General features: G+C 38.4%; 1 protein-coding gene across 9 annotated transcripts in view; it reads left to right on the forward strand.

Moving 5' to 3' along the window:
- The window catches only part of LOC106179399 (corticotropin-releasing hormone receptor 1), a 53,684-nt gene that overhangs the window by 23,436 nt on the left and 12,288 nt on the right, over window positions 1-17,960 (forward strand). For 4 of the 9 annotated variants that reach the window (XR_015334496.1, XR_015334495.1, XR_015334497.1 and 1 more), the window contains exon 2: window positions 13,000-13,915. The gene's annotated coding sequence lies outside the window, so the exon portion shown is untranslated. Of the gene's footprint in view, window positions 1-2,026; window positions 2,114-6,386; window positions 6,648-8,885; window positions 9,320-12,999; window positions 13,916-17,960 lie in introns of those variants that run through there. The other 5 variants (XR_015334492.1, XM_013563012.3, XR_015334493.1 and 2 more) reach the window with 5 other exon arrangements.

A 17,960-nucleotide genomic window follows, 5' to 3' on the forward strand; every position in this document is an offset into this window, starting at 1 on the left:
GTCTCCATTACCCATGCCGAGGACGCAGGAGGAAAGGGTAAAAATGCGCCTCCCTCGTCTTCGATATAGCGGTTGTTACTGGTTGTTACGGACGATGGTCGTTTTGTGAAGATGATGTTTATCATTGTAGTGGTGTTCTTTCCAAGTCAAAATGTCAACGCTTTTTGCATGATCTAAATTATAGAAAGCTGTTGTGTTTCTCCATTTAAAAAAAGATGTGCCTATACTGGTAAATGTACCTTCTTCTTTCAAGACAGATTGTGTATTTAACTTAGTGTAAAGTAATAATTATAACACATCTTTCAAAGCCCTTATTATTGCAAACATTTATTTATTTATTTATTTATTTATTTATTTATTTATTTACTCAGCGAAATCAAAATATATTTTTCATCACTTCACCCTTCAACTTTTAAAGCCACTAAATTCCAAGATACCCATTAACTAGTCAGTGACGTATTTACGGATAAAAAAGAGATCTTTCCCCTCCATAATCTAATGTTTGTATCACTGTTGGCCTGGCAATTGAGAATTCCGTTGAATGTAAATAAGTTGACTTAAGGGGTATACAATCGCCAGCGTGTGCAATGAGGAAATAACAGGCAATTTCCATTGGATGAACGAGCTTATCTTCTTTCATTTCGCTATTGTTCCATAATACCAAGTGTCATAGTAAATGAAATAAATCCGAAAGCTGTTCGTATTGATTTTGTACTTGTCCAATAAAGTCCCTATTTGTCGCCACAACGTAAACTAAAACATCACGTTGAATTTGTATGATTTTTTTCTTTCTTTAATCCATCACTTTGTGCTTGCTGAATACAAAAACAACAAAGGGACTGCAATTTGTTTTAAGTTTTTGCACGAACATTCTTCTAAGAAAATGGGTTATTTAGTCACGATATTACAAGGAATTCGACTGCTATACTAGCCAAACACATGGTTGGTGCCTGCACCGCGGTCTTGCAAAAGGAGTTTGCAACATGCGGTGAAGTAATCCACTAATTATTTTTCCTCGTTAAGTATAATGTGATTTTACGTAACAGTCGTTGCATGATACAGAGAAGAAACGTCAAATGTTTTCGAAAAAATAACCACTTGTTTCACAGAAAGGCACGTATAATGAACGTGATATGGTCTTCTGTCTGTGAATTAATGATTATACACATCGGGTTCTCATCAGACCTTAGTTTGGCTTGAGCATTTTTTCAGTAAATTAATTTTGTTTATTGTTCTGTTTGGTTCTCTCTCTCTCTTCCCCTCTCTTTCTCTCTCTGTCTCTCTCTCGCTCTGTACGTGTGTTAACGCGCGAGTTTGTGTGTGTGTCAAATCCAGATATACCAAGGGGGCGGTGTTTGGAAGACATTGTTAGATAAAATCGTCATTCAAAAACTCTTACCACAACAACATAGGGAGGTATGGACGTGTGACCATGTTCCTTCAGTCAAACTTCCAACTTTTGCATGTGGTCCTTAAATGTCCACTGGTTCTTATGCGTACAGAACGGACTATGCGAAGACGAACTGTCGCTCAAGGATGCAATTTCCAACATTGGGCCCAGTTGGGTTAGCCGGCAGGGGGGGGGGGGGGGGGGGGGGGGGGGGCAAAAACAGGATCTTGATGAATACCAATATCCAAGGAATTTGGCGTATTCACAGCCGATGGATATATGTTTTGTGAATCAATGACGTACTATTTGGAATTTGAGTGATCTCTCTCTCTCTCTCTCTCTCTCTCTCTCTCTCTCTCTCTCTCTCTCTCTCTCTCTCTCTCTTTTAAAGTGTGTTTAGATAATGTTTTGATGCGCCGTTTTGAATCTGTCGAAAATTTATAGTTAAACATAGCTGTCTGTAGAAAGTTCAATAAAAAAATCGACCATTTAACCAACGAGTAGAAGCACGTGCACCGACATAAACATTCCGCAAACCACGTGACCAGGCATTAGTTTTCTTGGCAACAGCCTGACCAATCAGCGGCCTGCTTTCAGGCTGTCATGCCATAATTGAAAGTTATTATGTTCTGTCAAGTATATAAATCTGCCTAACCATGATTTACGGTGATTAGGCTAGAAGACCTAGATTGCGATTCGTACCACAGGATTATCGTGATACAGGTAAAGTAATAATGTTTTGTTACAAGAATTATAAGATAGCGTATTGACATGGGGCGGCGAAGAATGGGAGCAATGGATTTGTCATAGGGATGTTATGTTTTTTAAATTCATTATTTTTGGTTAGGACTCAGTTTTTTGTAAATTGCCCGGAAAATAAGCTACTTTCTTTATGTAGAAATTGTGGGAAGACGGCAGTTTTTTTTCTTGGAAACGGACTGTTTACCACTGTCTAGGGTACTGTGTCCTTTTGCGTTATCAACGAAGTACAGCTGTAGTTTCATCCAACCTGTATACGAAGTATGGAACTTGACATCTATAGGACAAACGAGTTCTATATTTACACCGTATAAATGAATGACTGAGTCCCGTTGCACTTAATAACTTCACTCATTTGTAATTTTACAAACGCGCCATTTGCATAGATACTTCTTTAAATATATGCCCGTTTTGAAAACTGAATTAATTCGGGCTGCAGTATATACACACGAGAGTTTAATATCGTCTTCTCGTCAAGTTTAGCGTGGTCAAACAGCGTTGAAGGGCCAGTTAACTGATGTAAGCTCGTGGCCAGCTTCTAGCTTAAGTTGAAATACCAGGAAAACCCAGGGTTTCAAAATCCTTTTGTAAAATCCAACCTGTTAGAATTAGTTAAAAGCGGTCGTTGCTCACCTGAAGTAGTACGTGCAAACTCGTAAATTTTAAACCAATTATACGGTAGCTTCTTTTTTTATTGCTGACACGTGTTTCAATGCACGAGGTTGTCTCTATGGTTAAAGTAGCCTTTTATTTGGAAGATATACGAGGTGAGTGAAGTGAAGGTGTCGGGTGAAAATTTAGAGGCATTCTTGTCTTCAGAGAGAAGTGTGAAAAAAGTCACAGGTTTTTTGCACTCGGTTACTTACCATGGTTTAGAATTTTAGTTTTCTCAAGCTAGTATGGCCGAGTAGATTAAGCAATGAGTCCTGTCCAAGGAAGACATAAATGTTATCTATCTTTACCTGATAATATGCTTTTGAAGTTTGAAGTGTTTTTAAAATGCAGCTTTAAAATGTGTTCTAAGATATACAGTGATTTACTCTCGGACTCTGTCGCCACCTCCTTATTTTGCTGTTGAATGCATTAAATTCATGTCTGTTTCAAGTTTTACTGCTAAATTCCCAGTTGATTCGCTTAGTAGTCATGTCTAAGAAGTTGTCGTATTTTTGATTAATTTTAGAGTCAAAATTAAAAAAAAGATAAAAATAATATTTTATGTATCGTTGCTGACAGAAAGTTTTTTTACATTCCTCATATTCGCGTCTTTCAAATTGCTTTAAAAGTTGTAATTAAGAAACACATAATTACGTTAATAAATAAATGTTCAACATGATCAAATAGTCCTAGTATAAAACCATTTGAAGCTATATACGTGCATGTGTCTCGCAACAATAATGATAATAGACAACGAGAACAGATACACTCCACAAAACTTTTTTTTCTGTGAGCTGGGACTGGCATGTGAGACGTTAGTAAAATATTGTTAACGCGCTCTTCTCACGAATGGGCGTATACTTTGTATTGGACTTAACAATGAGGAAAAACAATTGAGATTCTTATCAGAAGAATATTGTCATATTAGTTGTTACTTTTAGGCATAGAAAGCGATGAGTCTGCATGGATAATACATTGACCTGACCAGGTTGCAGCCGGAGATATTAATGATATAAGCGACGTAAGCTTATCTTGTTTCTGTTAACGGGGGCCACTGAAAGGGCAATAGATGCGGATATAGTGATGATTAAGAATGTTTCATGTACAATTCAGTATTGAAACTCAGTAAGGACACGGGTACCGTGCATCATAGTTTTGTCAGTCGTTTTTAATTGGTGATTAAAGTCAAGGTGGCAAGATTTGTTATTTCGGTGACACGATGGAGCGTCAGATAGATAATGTTAATTGTCCTATCAAACGTACGTATCTAATTTGTGTTCTAATTTGTTTGGTCAAACGCGTATCAGCCCCACTCAAAATCCTTGTGCTATCTTTGTCCATGCTAATTGGTCAACACGATGATAGGTTTTAATAAATGTATTGCGACCAAGCTACATTCTTTTTTTCTGAAGAAAACCGATATCCGTAATGTTGCTTGAGAATACTACTTCTCTCAAGAGTCACACACCTGAAGATGAATGGTGATTAGTAGTACTAACCAAATTCGCGGCTTTTAAAAAATGACAATTTGGTGCGGTAAACCTCAAAAGATACTTGTTATATTTCGTGGAACCCCGATCAAAAATAACATTTCCTATGTACTTGAATGCAGACGGAATCAAGAACCCGAAAAGAGACGAGCGTACGCAAGAGCACATATTTCGTCCGTCTGCACTTGCGTCGGTGTAATCAGAACATACGAACGTATGCACTTACGCATTATATTTGCATGCACCGCTGTATAGTAGTTATCGACTTTTTTTTTAACTGCAAACTAACCCGCAGTGCATCAGTTAAGTAATGTTAGCAGGCCTGCATTGCATTAGGTTACACACTTCAACAATGCTTGTCCAGTTTCTGTTCGGATCATGTTTGTTCAACTGAAGTTCACATTGAAAGGCGTAAAATATGTGTGCCCCCTCTCTCTCTCCCCCCCCCCCCCCCCCCCCCCCCGTTTCCAATTTACATGTGATATGCATATATTTTAAAGGTTAATCAAACACTTTTAAGGAGGGAACATTAAATGTACTAGTATTGCAATGAAGGAGCATGGTAAGGATCATCCTCATGACACTTTAGGCGATTGCTCTGCATTTAAGAACGGCGGGATGTATGAGATCCCTGCTTACCATGCTGGAAAAAAATGCCTCCGTTCCGCGTCGAAATCATTTTCCCTCGTAAATAAATCACACCAACCGCTCACCGGTGTTAGTCTAATTATCGGGCGCTGCATAACGTGGGGGTTAAAAGCGATACACTCTTCGTAACACGCGTTTGGCATTAACGGAGCAAAAATAGAACTAAGTTCCGCGTGTGCCGAGGTTTTACGATACCGGAGCGGAAATGTTTTCTTTTTTTTTCTTGGTGAATGAAATGGAGTGGAATACAGGTTGGGCTACATGGAAATACTGGTTTTCATCATCGTGCATCTTGAGTTTGCACGTCATATTAACTTTTGTACAAGCAGAGTCCTTCGATTCCATTTCAAACAATTTTATGTTAGGTGTACGTAACCCATATTTGCTTTATAGATTAAAATTAAATTGAAATGTCTCGATCATTCATCTGTAGAAAAAAAAAAAAAGAGAAAGAAAAGTAGGTCAGGCCATCTGATATCTCGCCCTCAAATTCCCTCTCAAGGTTGTCTATAATTAAATGACATGTCCTCATATCTATTAAAAAGATATATATTAAAATTTAATGACATATGACAGATTGTTTTTACGCCTGCTCATATTTCAAACAGTTGACCTCTAAATGGCTCAGAATTGTGTCAGTGTTGGTTTCTTGCAGAGAGTAACTAATGCGGTTCTAAATTATGAAAACGAATTGCACATGTGTTTAGTTAATTGTGAAAACAAAATATAAAGGCGTTCTATGCCGACATCGCCTGTGTTAAAATTTAAATGTCTAATGTGATTTTATCAATATTTTTTTGTACTGTGCTAGTTTTCAAACGTGTTCTCTCACTATACTAAATGCAAGCTTTACTTTAATAAGAAACAGAAAAGGGACCGTCTCCGAAAAAATAGCAGTTTATTTATTGAGCATGCGCCACATGGCCACAGTACCGTTAATAAATAATGTGATTGTTTTAACTGGACGCAAATTATTTCGGATGCTCGTTGCCTGATTACGCAAAAAGATTCGTAAAAAATCAATTTCGTTTGAAAGCACATCTTTCAAAAACATTAGTTTAATCCAGTAAATCAAAAATCTACGATTTGCGTATCAAACACATTATATATGGTCACAAGGTTTGTGACGGCAAAAACAAGAGTACGAAACGTGGTGTACTAGTAGAACACTCATCCCACTGTCCTTGACTTAAATAATTCTGCAAATAACTTTATTTATGTCCTGAATGTTATCGCTTAATAGGGTGAAAATAAAGAAATGGGGAACCGTAAGTATCTCGGTTCTGTTTTCTATTTAACGTACACGGTATACTCTTGGGTTTCCCCTCCCGTAATCAACACGGCATGCGTGTGTGAGTATAGAAAACTTGAGAGTGAAATCGCTATGTCATTCCTTTGAAGCAGAGGACCATGGGCGCTCTTATTATTATTAATATCATTCTTTTTTTTCTCCGAATAATGTTAACAGTAAGAGGGGTCAATATTGACTGGTCACTGGATGAGTATTTGGATTGAGTGACGCGGTCAAATGAGTCAGGCCACAAGGTATAGCGTCCTAGTTCAAAGCGGAGGAGGAAATACTTCAAGCTCTGTGGCTCAACACTTTAGTACAGGGCGTGTTGAAAGAATAAACCCTGCGCCACAGGAGTAGCTTTTTTCAAGAGGATTTCGTTCGGATTGGGTGTTTTACCCCTCGTTCAAAGAAAGTAAGTTTTTATTTTATGTGGTTAGATGGATCGACAGCCTGTCGCCTGTAGTTGTAACTCTTGCTATGTTGTCTGAGAGCTTTCCTACCAATTGCTAGTTCCTCTGTTATGATCTGTGTACAAAACGCAGCACGAGGTGGGAGTATTCGTCACATGTACTGCTTTTCTGTGTCTTTTTGCCGGAACCATCATACCCACACCGATATGTTAACAAAGTAAAAGGTCTTAGTCCTGATACAATGCAACACATAGTTAATCGTTTATATGTGATCTGGGGGGGGGGGGGGGGGGGGGGAAGGGGGTGTGGAGGTCTGGGGCGACGAATGAGGTCAACGCCGCGCCCAACCCGTTAAGAACGATGGACTTCGTGGGGGACAGGGAAGGGATTCATCCAGTTTACTTAAATGGTTAGGCTGCATTTAGCATCTTTTGTATATTTATAACATTATGATCGTCCGTGTTGCCTATCCCTGTTTTTAATGAGCGGCGTACTTTGTGTATAAGAATTGTAAAGCTGAGTCAACAGATTTAGCATTAGTACAGGAACTTAAGATCTTTTTTTTTCACTCTGGACGTTATTCGTTTTATCATCCCGCCAATGTTCTAATTGTTGATGACTTTTTAAAATTAAACAATCAATTTCTAATAACAATAATTACATTATTTATTATGTCAATTTTTATAATTATTTTCTATTTTTTATTTGTTACTTAATTATTCTAAATTCAATTACAGCATGTATTTTTCTTTATTACTTCCTGCTTATAGAAAAAAAAAAGGAGGAGAAAAAAAGCGATATTACACTCTAATACAAAGCATGGCATGTGTAACCTAAACGCTAATATTGTTACATCCAAGAGAATGCACAATTACCCGTAGGGCTGCGGTAATGTTTACTTTAATTTATCAAACGAGTGTTCTTCGTGGAAAGGATCAGTGAAATTGCGTTACGTTTCTTTATCGATTTTTGATGAAGTTGTCTTTGTCTGCCTGCTATGTGTCCATCGCTGTCAGTTGACCATATTGCATTGTGTTTACTTGCAAGGCTTATAAGTCAGTTTACTTTTTTTTGGCTTCTGAAATATACAGACAATGAACTGTACGTACACTGTACTTAATTTATACGAACTGGAATCGGTGCCCAGACTGTGATGGGAACATTAAATTATAGTAAAATTAATAAATGAGAGATCACAGACTCTATTGGGCACTTAGAAATCCCGGGTTACATAGATTAGCTAATTCTCAGAAATATCATGGATCACACTGAGAGCACTTGGTCCTATAATTAAGGAAAATCAGTAGAAATGATGGCAACAATTGTCGACCTTCAGGCTTCCCCCCCTTACCAGATACCTTAAATACCTTTCTTCCTAATTTAACAGCAAAAACGGTTCTAAAACATTCCTTGAGAATTATATATAGATAACATAACTGATAAACGTGTGGTAAACCCCACCGTTCTTCCCTTCTTTCCGGCACACACCTGTTATTTCTATTACTCTTCTTCCCGAAGCATCTCCCAACACGGTTCTGAAAACGTTCCGCAAGGAGCCAAGTTAAGTTAAGTCATGAAATAGTTCACTTTTATTTCACTGAAATACGTTGTATTTTTACCGGCTTTATTTTATGCCACACAGACCATACGGTTCAAAAAGGTTCAGAGATTATACTTTAGTGATTAAATGTAATGAACGATAGTTATTGGTGTCTTTTAGGGTTAATTGAACTAATTTGGCCATTTTTTTCATCAGATATTATTTTAACGGCGAGTACACACATTATATTCAAAATATCCACTGCGTTTTTGAAGACTTATATGTAAAATAAAATAATTACTGACGTCACATTAATCGAATGTTTTGTCATGACAGCGTTGTTGTCACACGGAGTCATTTCTTCCCATGGTTTATGGCAAGACCTTTGAAGTATCTATTTCCACTTTGGCCACTTCCCTCTCCAAACTCGGTTGGAACCCGGTATAAGTGTGTTTTTATCTCCACGGGGATGAAGGGTGGTTCGCCGGGTGTCTTCGTCTCCAGGACGCCTAAGTATCGCTATTCAAACATTACTCGTAGTCTAAGTAATTTTCACTGAATGAAATTCTTGTGCAAGTTAATGCTATGTCAACACAAGCAGTAATGCGATTATCTTATAACTTGGATTGCTTCAGCGTAAAAACTTGATGAGTAATATTAGGGCTCTGGCAAAACCTCTTGGCTTTTGGGCAAACTGCAAGAGGCGGCATACTGGCCTCTTTGTTAACCGGGGTTCGATAGAACCTCGCGCTAATTGTGTTGTGGTTTAGACCCAAGTCAATCAAAACATCTTTCCTAGACGGGATTATTGATAATGACAGCGGAGTCTTAGAGAGATCAGTTATCGGAATTGTTCTACTGACGTGAAAAGCTGAGACATTTACTACTCTGTCCGTTCTTACCCAGAGGACGACATTTCCCCGTTGCAGCTCGCGGAGAACAGCTAGTACGTCGCAGAGCGTTGTGTGCCTTTAAAATCGAGTCGACTTATTGGTAGTGTACGGCTACCGTAAGAGTCTGACTCTTGAAGACTTTGAGAACAAAGTGAGGGAATGAAGTTGTTTCCCAAACTGATGCCAAAGAGAGACATTTGGTTTGTCCTTTAGACCCTAAATGAGAAAGGGTCGCGGCCAGGTATGTTTTGCCTTATCGTAGTGACATTACATCTGGAATTCATATATCGGAATAAGAAACCCTAGTTGATTTATAAAAGCTCAGTATTTATTAGTGTCTCAAATTACATTGCCTCCCAAATGTGCCGTGAACCCCATTTGAACAGCGGCATTACAAGCACATTATGTGCATTATGAATTGTGGAATTTTTTTAATCAGGAAAAGGTTTTCAGAATGGCGTGGCAAATTTTCTCACTTAATTAGGTAGTGACTATAGGTAGTGACCTCATAAAGCAACCCAAGGTATTTCGGTCGACTGTACTTCGCATGGATACTGGGGAAATAAAGAAGAAGAAGAAAATATTCATTCCGTTTTTTATTTAATAATTGAGTTCTACATGACAGATCAGTCACATAGAATGCCTTTTCTACCTGTTTATTTCGAAACGCACTATCGACGTTAGGTACTTTCTTTATTTGTTTTCGCATTTGTCAAGTTCTGAAATGGGAATGAATCCTAGTTTTGCAAGATATGTAGGCATAGTGCATATACCTCTGCGATTGCAAACAGTGTATCTTAATTGAAGCAGTTTTATATTCACCCCTACTGGAAAACCGTACACGGCGTCCTTCCCGTGCTCCGTCCGATTTCTCAAAACATTTATTTGGCGTAAGATCATATAAAACGCTGCAACGTTACACAGATGACTTGTTATGTAGATGAGATTGAGATATGATAAGACAAATAAGGACTGTTAGCGTGCCATCTATTGCCTAAATTACCTCTCTACTTGGATGCAAGAAACCATTTTGGTCGATTTCAAATGAGAATAAATCATTGTAAAATCGCTTTAGATTCTGGTGTTACACTAAGACAATGCTGCATTTTTCTTCGTAAGTGTGCTGAAACATGGGCATATAGAGTGTGGATTATTGTCATAAGATAAAATTGCTCTGCGACGGATTTTGGACACGCGCTTGCTGCATGGTGTGACTCGCTCGTGTTTCAGTGGCAAAGGTACATCGGATTCGCGACAGCAGGTAGGAAAACAACGTTTTCATAAGGTTGTATTGGAATTAGATTTTAAATTACTGGCGTTGTTCACTGCGATAAACTGCTGGGTGGGTGGATCAAAATGTAGAGCAACGCGAAGCGTTTGCGCTTAAAGTGAAACAGTCTAATCTAATCCAATCGACAGGGAGATACACAACCCAAGGTGAACCAAGTAGTAGGAACCAAATAAATGGCGATCTTTACGGCAACGAAAAGGGCGTATATTTCAAGACAACTTTAATTGAAATATCCATCTTTACACAAAGTTTTTAACCAATCCCGATTGGCTTTAGTTATATATAGAAACGGTTGGTGGTACAACGTCGAATCAATTTTAGGTTTTCCTGAAACGCTCACCATTTAGCGGGGGTGTCCACTTGAGATAGATTCCTTGTAAAGGCGGTATTTGTCACTTTCATGTTTACTCCACAAGAGATAACAAGGACCTTGAGGGACTTCCCACGACTTACTACAACAAAATCTATTTTTACAAGACATCATTATTATAAAGGCAAAATCGAATCCGTCAGAAAATATGTTGAACATCTTCAAACGACAGTAGCATTAGTTAGAGAACAAGACCACACGCTGCCAAAACAGGGGTCGCAGCAATACATACATCATTTTACCATGCCTCTTTTTATTTATTATTATTGTTTTTGTGTTATCTAGACTATAATAGAGGAATGTGGCAATTGATATTGAACCTACATTACTGACGCAAGGTTACTAACCAACAATACTAACACAAGGTTAAACACGGACTTCTTCTCCTCGTCATTATAAAGACAATTGCACGTACTAGTTATTGTTGTGATACCCCGGCCTTTCCAATAAGGTAACCCACATGAAAAGATTGAATAATGTACTATAAAAGTACCGTTTTTTTCTCTTTGGCGTCCAGAGATTTATTGATACATTTTGTTTTCAAATTAAGTTTAGCTTCACAGAACAGAGTAGAGCAGGATAACTGCTTTACAAAATGGTTATTGTAATTGAACGCCTTATAAGCATCAAATTAATGCCTTTAAAAGTACACTGTTTTGTGAAAGCGCGTTTCGAGACACTGAACGTGAAAGGGTAAGTCGTTTCTTTGGTCATAGCGGTTGGGTAAAACGTATTTTAGACCACACAAGGAAATACAAACTTTTAGCAAACCTTGCTTGTGTCTTTTGTACCTTAAAACTCAACGTGCTTCAATAATCTCACCGCAAGTAATTTTGAAAATCGAGCTACCTTTTTTTCCCGATAGCTTTCCGATTGGTATTCAAGATAAAAAAGTAACAGTAATTTTCCACCGGACTTGATCTTGCATTTTTGCAATGCCCTTTTCGTTGAGGAATGCAAGTTTAAAAAGGTAGTAGTTGACTTAGTAGAGACACACTTCGTGCACGCAGTGCTGCAACGTTATACAGATTTATCAGACGTGAAAAAATAATGGCGGTGATTGTTTAACTTAATTAGACTGTTATAGATTGTATTGGCTCATCATCGGTTCACAAAGCAACAACCGATGGATAAATAAGAGACAGGTTAAATGATGGATTACATGGGGTGAGCGAAGAGAGATCTTGTATTTGTAACATCATTGTAAAGGTAATTTATTTAGGAGTGTCTAGACTAGAAGAAAGTAAGCGAGGATAGATTGATTGCAAGGGAAGTTGTGATCAAAATTTTGATTAAGAATTTGACGTGCATTTCCCTGACAGTATCGCTGATTTTCGAAACTGTCACATCGCTTGTCTGGCACTCTTGTTTCAATTTGCCTTCGATTAAGAAAACACCATTGCATTTAGGTATGTAGCTGTACGCAGTGTAGCTAATGTTAACAGGGCAAGTAATAATCTTAATTGTCTTACACCCCTGATGCGCAATGACGATTGGCATGCCAATAAAAGGAATGTGCCCAACTGAAAGTCTTGACACGGGATAGTTTTGTAATAGACGTGTTGGCAGATGCGACATATTGAACTATTGAATACTTTGGCATCGTTTTCTTTTTTTTTTTCATCTCAATAGTAAAACAATCGATCATAATTATCTTGGATGTTACACTGGGAGGACTAGTTAACTTTGGTTTCCTACCCTGGAAGCTGGGACTTTCATGTACTTTACACAAATGCACTTTGATAATATCGTGGTGATGCACTTTTCAGGAAGGTATATATGCGAACTCATAGGAAGCCAATCTAGATAAGAATGAAGGAATTAAGACACGTCAAGCGCGTGCCACGCGGTGATAGATATCTGTTTTAATCACGGAAGGTTCTTCACACTATTGATTAAGTCAACCCCGCCCTCTGACAAGCGAACGCTCATCTTCTACCGTGCCGTGATCGTTCTTTGCACTCTCTTGTCTGCAAAATCGTTTTTGGGAGGCGTGGAAAGATAGTAAACTTCACCTGCACTCTCTTGCTCTGCGTTATTGTTCGAGATAAATATTTTGCTATTCATTCACCATGCATTTTTGTTTCAGACAGATGGGAAAATGAAAAAGAGTTATCAAAATAAATATTCAATAATGTGTTTATATTTCAGACTGCACACGAAATACTGACAGTTTTGCCATATGCCCGGCTAGAAGGGGAAAACAGTAGGCAATAGTTTCAACACTCACTTATACTCGTACTTTTTTTATTTTAAACAGATGGGGATAGTCACCCGAGCAAAAGAGATTGCAGCGTGTGGACAGCTCAAGGCTTAACTGTGTTCCCGTAACCCAGCCCGAAATCATTGGTCTGACAACGGGAGCATATAGTCGCCTAACGCCTGACTGGGTTCTACGAGGCAATTTACCCCCTGCAGCAATAACATACTTCGTATGTGTGGCACTGACAGTTTTACCTGATTGAAATTTGAAAACTCATTCGGACTGTAGGAACCTGATCGCCCAGGCCTGGAGTCTGAATTGCGTGCGTAGGACTGCTGTGCGTTTCGACTTGTATTGGCCCTTGATTTTTTTTTTATTTTATTCTGCAGAGTTGTGAATGTATCAGTTGGGGTGAATCGTGCAAGGAACTGTCTTTCAACCCACGTGTCATTTGCCTGGGCGTGGCTTTTTGAACACGTGACAAGCAGCACGAGATTTGCGGATTTTTAGATAAATTTAAGGCACGTATATGCCTGTTGTCACTGCAGAAAAGAGTGTGGATGTTTCCAATACATTTTGGTTGAACAGCTAGGTTTCATTCTGGATAAAACAAAGTCTTCGAAAGGGTTGGCATTAGTCCTAGATTAACTGATTTGATTTCGTTTTGAGGACTCCCGTGCACCGTTAACGAACAAGCTGGTGTATTTCACTTTGTGCAACCACGTGGTCATTGAATACTACCTGGTTCTTTGGAACACGCTTAGTTGAAACTTAATGCAAATTGATGCCAGAGTAAATTGCGGAGGCAAAAACGTTGCTGTGAAGTAAACCAAGAAGACAAGCGAAAAATCCGACAAAGGAAAACATACCGAAAACCCAGAACTCCACGAGGGAATCTGGTTCTGTCGCCTTCTGACATAAAACAGAAACTCGCAGAGCATCTGTTGGCAGATCCACTCGGTGCGCGGAAGTGGTAAGTGCGTTATACCTAACATTGCTTTTTCTTGAATCCTACACGACGTATTTTTGGTCCATTTTCTTTTCAAGTTTTAATTGATATTGTAATTTTTGATAATGCTTTTTTGTTTTACAATGGTCTTTTAGTGGTTTCTAGCGCTTTCCGTTTGCGTGACTGTCAATAGCAGTTTTACATTTCATCATTAACGTTTTGATTATAGCTTTATTCAAATCACGCCTGTTTGTGACTAGGTTTGGTTTTCCTTAATGAGGTGAACCTATATTTGTTTGAAAGCTTGAATATTCTGCTTTAGGCAGACATAGGTCCGCAGACAGGCTCGTACCATTATATGTTTTTGTTGTCAAACGTTATCCTTATTAAATGAATTATTTATATGCATTCATTACTCATTTAAAAATGTAAGCTTAAACCGTTGCGTTGATTTACCTATAAACGCCATATAAAGTTGTTGTTTACAAGGTTTCTGATTAATGTTTAAACGTGGGCACCTGACGCTTACAGCCTTCGGGAAGCAGCAATTGTCTCTGTCTGGCAAATTATACCTATTAGGAATATCGAGAGTGAAAGATGGTTCAATTTTGCCAAGGAAATGACACCTCCATTTAGGATAGATTTCCAAAGAAAAGTTTGATCCAACTTGTGCGGACAATAAATTGCCCATCAATCAATAACTTAATTTCCGTTCCATTTGGATGGGCAATAGTTTCTAAATCAGACCAAGGGACACTTACACAAAATAATTTTAGCCAAATAAAAACCCGGCAAAGAAATGTTCACCGAGGACTTATCGTACCTTAGTTTAGGATAAATGACATTGAGATTTATATCAGTCAACTCAATAGCTGGTTAAACCATGGATAGTCAACTCCACTCCATTTCAGTAATTTTTGGGTCTGAAGCATCAGCCATGTCTTTCTGGCAATAAAACAGCAACATCGGCTTGTTTAAATAAGGGGACCTCTACTGTTTTTTTTTTTTTCTTTAATCAAAATAGACGACAGTTATTGGTCTGAATGTAAAGAGCGGTTGTCTGGTTAAGGTCGTGTTGTGAAAAAAACTTGTGAACTTATAGGCTCTATTCCCATAGATTTTAGATCGATCTATCCCCTCGGGGAGTCTCACTAGATTACTTTCAGATAATCCGACTTAAATGTCCGTCCCGCCTACTACAAGCTGTAAGGGGGTAATTAACTTTCGTGTCCGCCCGGCTGACAGCTATTTAGCGTGAACCCCCAGGGAGTTAGGTCGATCTAAAGTAGGTCGATCTAATCTATGGAAATGGGGTGTAAGACCCGAAAGCATTTTTATTGCATTAAGTACTGACTGCCGTGGGGACACGATCGATGATGTACGTGTAAACACTAACAATGACGTATTCTATATAAGATAACTATTGTGAATTTGATAATGTTGATTTGTTGTCAAGTTTAAGGCCCGCCCGTTGTCCTGCAGCAGTGTGAGTGTTGCTGCCAGAACAATGAAAAAACATGCATCTCTGAGTCTTTTAATTTGATGATTGTAACGAAAAGATCAGGGCATTAAAAAATGCAAATATACATGCTTGTGTTCAACAATGCAGTGGAAGCCGTGCCTTGTTTACCTGAAACGTGTCGAATTTCCCTACATAATTCTATATAATACTAGCATATAGACCCGTCTCTAAACGTGTTGTGCTTCCCAGCATTTGGGAGGTAAGTTATTACCGATGTCTTTTACAGGTGCAACAAACGTATCTAGTATGTGTTATGAAACATTAAGTGTTATTCGTTTATTTCGAGAACATTTTTCTTTTTGACAGATAAGAATCGCCGCGTTGTTTGAAAGTAGTGCTTCGCCATATCATTGCATGACTGGACTACTTTGTGCAAGCACTTAACTGCGTTCAATAACAATGGAGGGTAGTTTTAGTTTGTCAATTATTCATAACTCAATTTAGTCTCGCATACTTCTACTTATGCTGTGACAAACTTAGAACAACGGCCTGGTGAACGCGAAATACATATTGTATGAACAATGTGCTAAGCGCCATTGGCGAGAAAATAATGTGCAGTATCATTTTCATAATCATTTATATAGTAACTTAGGCCCATTACATTCTGATGAGGATGAACTGCTCGAAATGTGTGCAGTGGAGAAGTAGGTTGTCTGAGAATAAGTGGTCATGAAGATCAAATGGTTCTCAGGTGTTCAAAGTTGTGTCTAGGAAACTTGCTATTAGATATCTACTGGTGTAGTGATGATTTTCCAGCCGAGACGAGTTTTTTTTTTTTTTTTTTTTTTTTTTTTTTTTTTTTTTTTTGAAGTAAGAAAAATGGGCTCGGAGAGCACCTACATTCCAGGGAGTTTTTTTCTTTCTCCCTCTCTCTCTCTCTTTTATCTTAATCATTAGTCCAATGTAACGCGTGACTCACTTTAGAATTAAGCGCTTGCAAAACGCCACATCGGCTGAAGGAAAAGTGATGATAACTTAGTCTTCTTGTATCAACGACGTTTAAATCACATTTTTTATGCCGGATAGCGTATCATTTACAAGACCAAAAACAAGAAAAGTGACATTCTCGATAGCAATCGCGTTTTGGTCACATTCATCTCTATACGACAGTTATAATAATAATAATAATAATAATAATAATAATAATAATAATAATAATAATAATAATAAAAGAATAGGAGAAAAGTGAAAACCGCGTTGCTGTCGAATCAATGCAATAACCAGGCGCGTCTGAGCGGTGATTTACAAGAACAATAGGGTAAAGGAAGACGTCGTGTTGCTGTTTAAATGAAAGACACGGCTGGTAGCTGAATTGAAACATTTTTCATGTCCATTAAGTGTGTAATCACTGCCTAAATAGGGATTAAGGAAGCATTATGTGTCCATTGGAAGTCACCGGGTGGTCAGTGGTACATATCACGTAATATCGACGCCTTTGAAAATCGATCATGCGCATTTTCTGCTAAGTGGCCTCGATGTCAACGTATTCCATGAAACCAATGCAAACTCGAAAGCGAGAGGACGTTGCTTTTGGTGTCGGTTACTTTGCCTGAAGTCTTATTGACGAACGTCTCTAATTTATACGGGTTTTATCGGAAGATAACGGGAACTGTGAATCATCGATATTGCGGTAGTATATCTGTACAAAATCGCCTCCCCAAGCCATACTATTATCGTTTGTAGAAGGGAAATCCAGGCTTTAAGCTACACGATATAGTAATCAATGATGCTTTAGAGTAGGGTGTATATCTGGACGTAAAAAAATGAATCAGTGAATTTTGCCCTTAGTCACGCAGGTTACTGCATATTACTATCCGTTATGTTTGTTATCAAGCTCTTGAGCATCCAGGACAACTTAGCGTTATTGAACTTCAGTAAGAGAATATTCCCGAGACGTATTATTTTGAAAATTATAGTTCATGGAGAGAGAGAGAGAGAGAGAGAGAGAGAGAGAGAGTTTACATTCGGTAAAACCCAAAAACTAGCACATAATCCTTATAACGCCTAATAATATGTAGCAATGAAGCATACAGACCAAACAAGTTTCTTTGAGGCCATCGTATGACTCTAAAGTGTCATGCAAATATGAAAGACACACTGTGCCCTGGGAGTGGCAAAAGTATAGCGTTAATAGTGCTGAGATCCAGACTGTGCCTTTGACAGCGAAACTGCAGGAATTGGGAAACGAACTAAAAAAACTGTCAGAAGAAGCCAGAGGCTCTTAGCACCAAACCAACCCCGCATACCTAAGACTCAGAGATTTTAACATCTCCAAAAACGGGTGCGTTTGCGATTAAAACGTCTCGTTGACTGGGATAACAATTCGCTTTAATAACCTCCCCGAGCCGGGGCCTTCTAATTGTGTTTCCTTTACACTGAATCTGTTTGTATTCTTGCGTGATTGGACGAGGAAACTTTTTTATGCAGTATTGTATTTGAAACTCGCACCGAGATGCCTCCAAAAAAGCCGCTCACCCTGTCTGACTTTAACCTTGCCAAGAATATTATACGGGAACAATGGTTGCTCCGAAAATAAGGCTCTCGGCC

This window comes from Lingula anatina, chromosome 5 (assembly GCF_051362555.1).
Source record: "Lingula anatina isolate TDL-2025a chromosome 5, LinAna3.0, whole genome shotgun sequence".
Classification (NCBI taxonomy): domain Eukaryota; kingdom Metazoa; phylum Brachiopoda; class Lingulata; order Lingulida; family Lingulidae; genus Lingula; species Lingula anatina.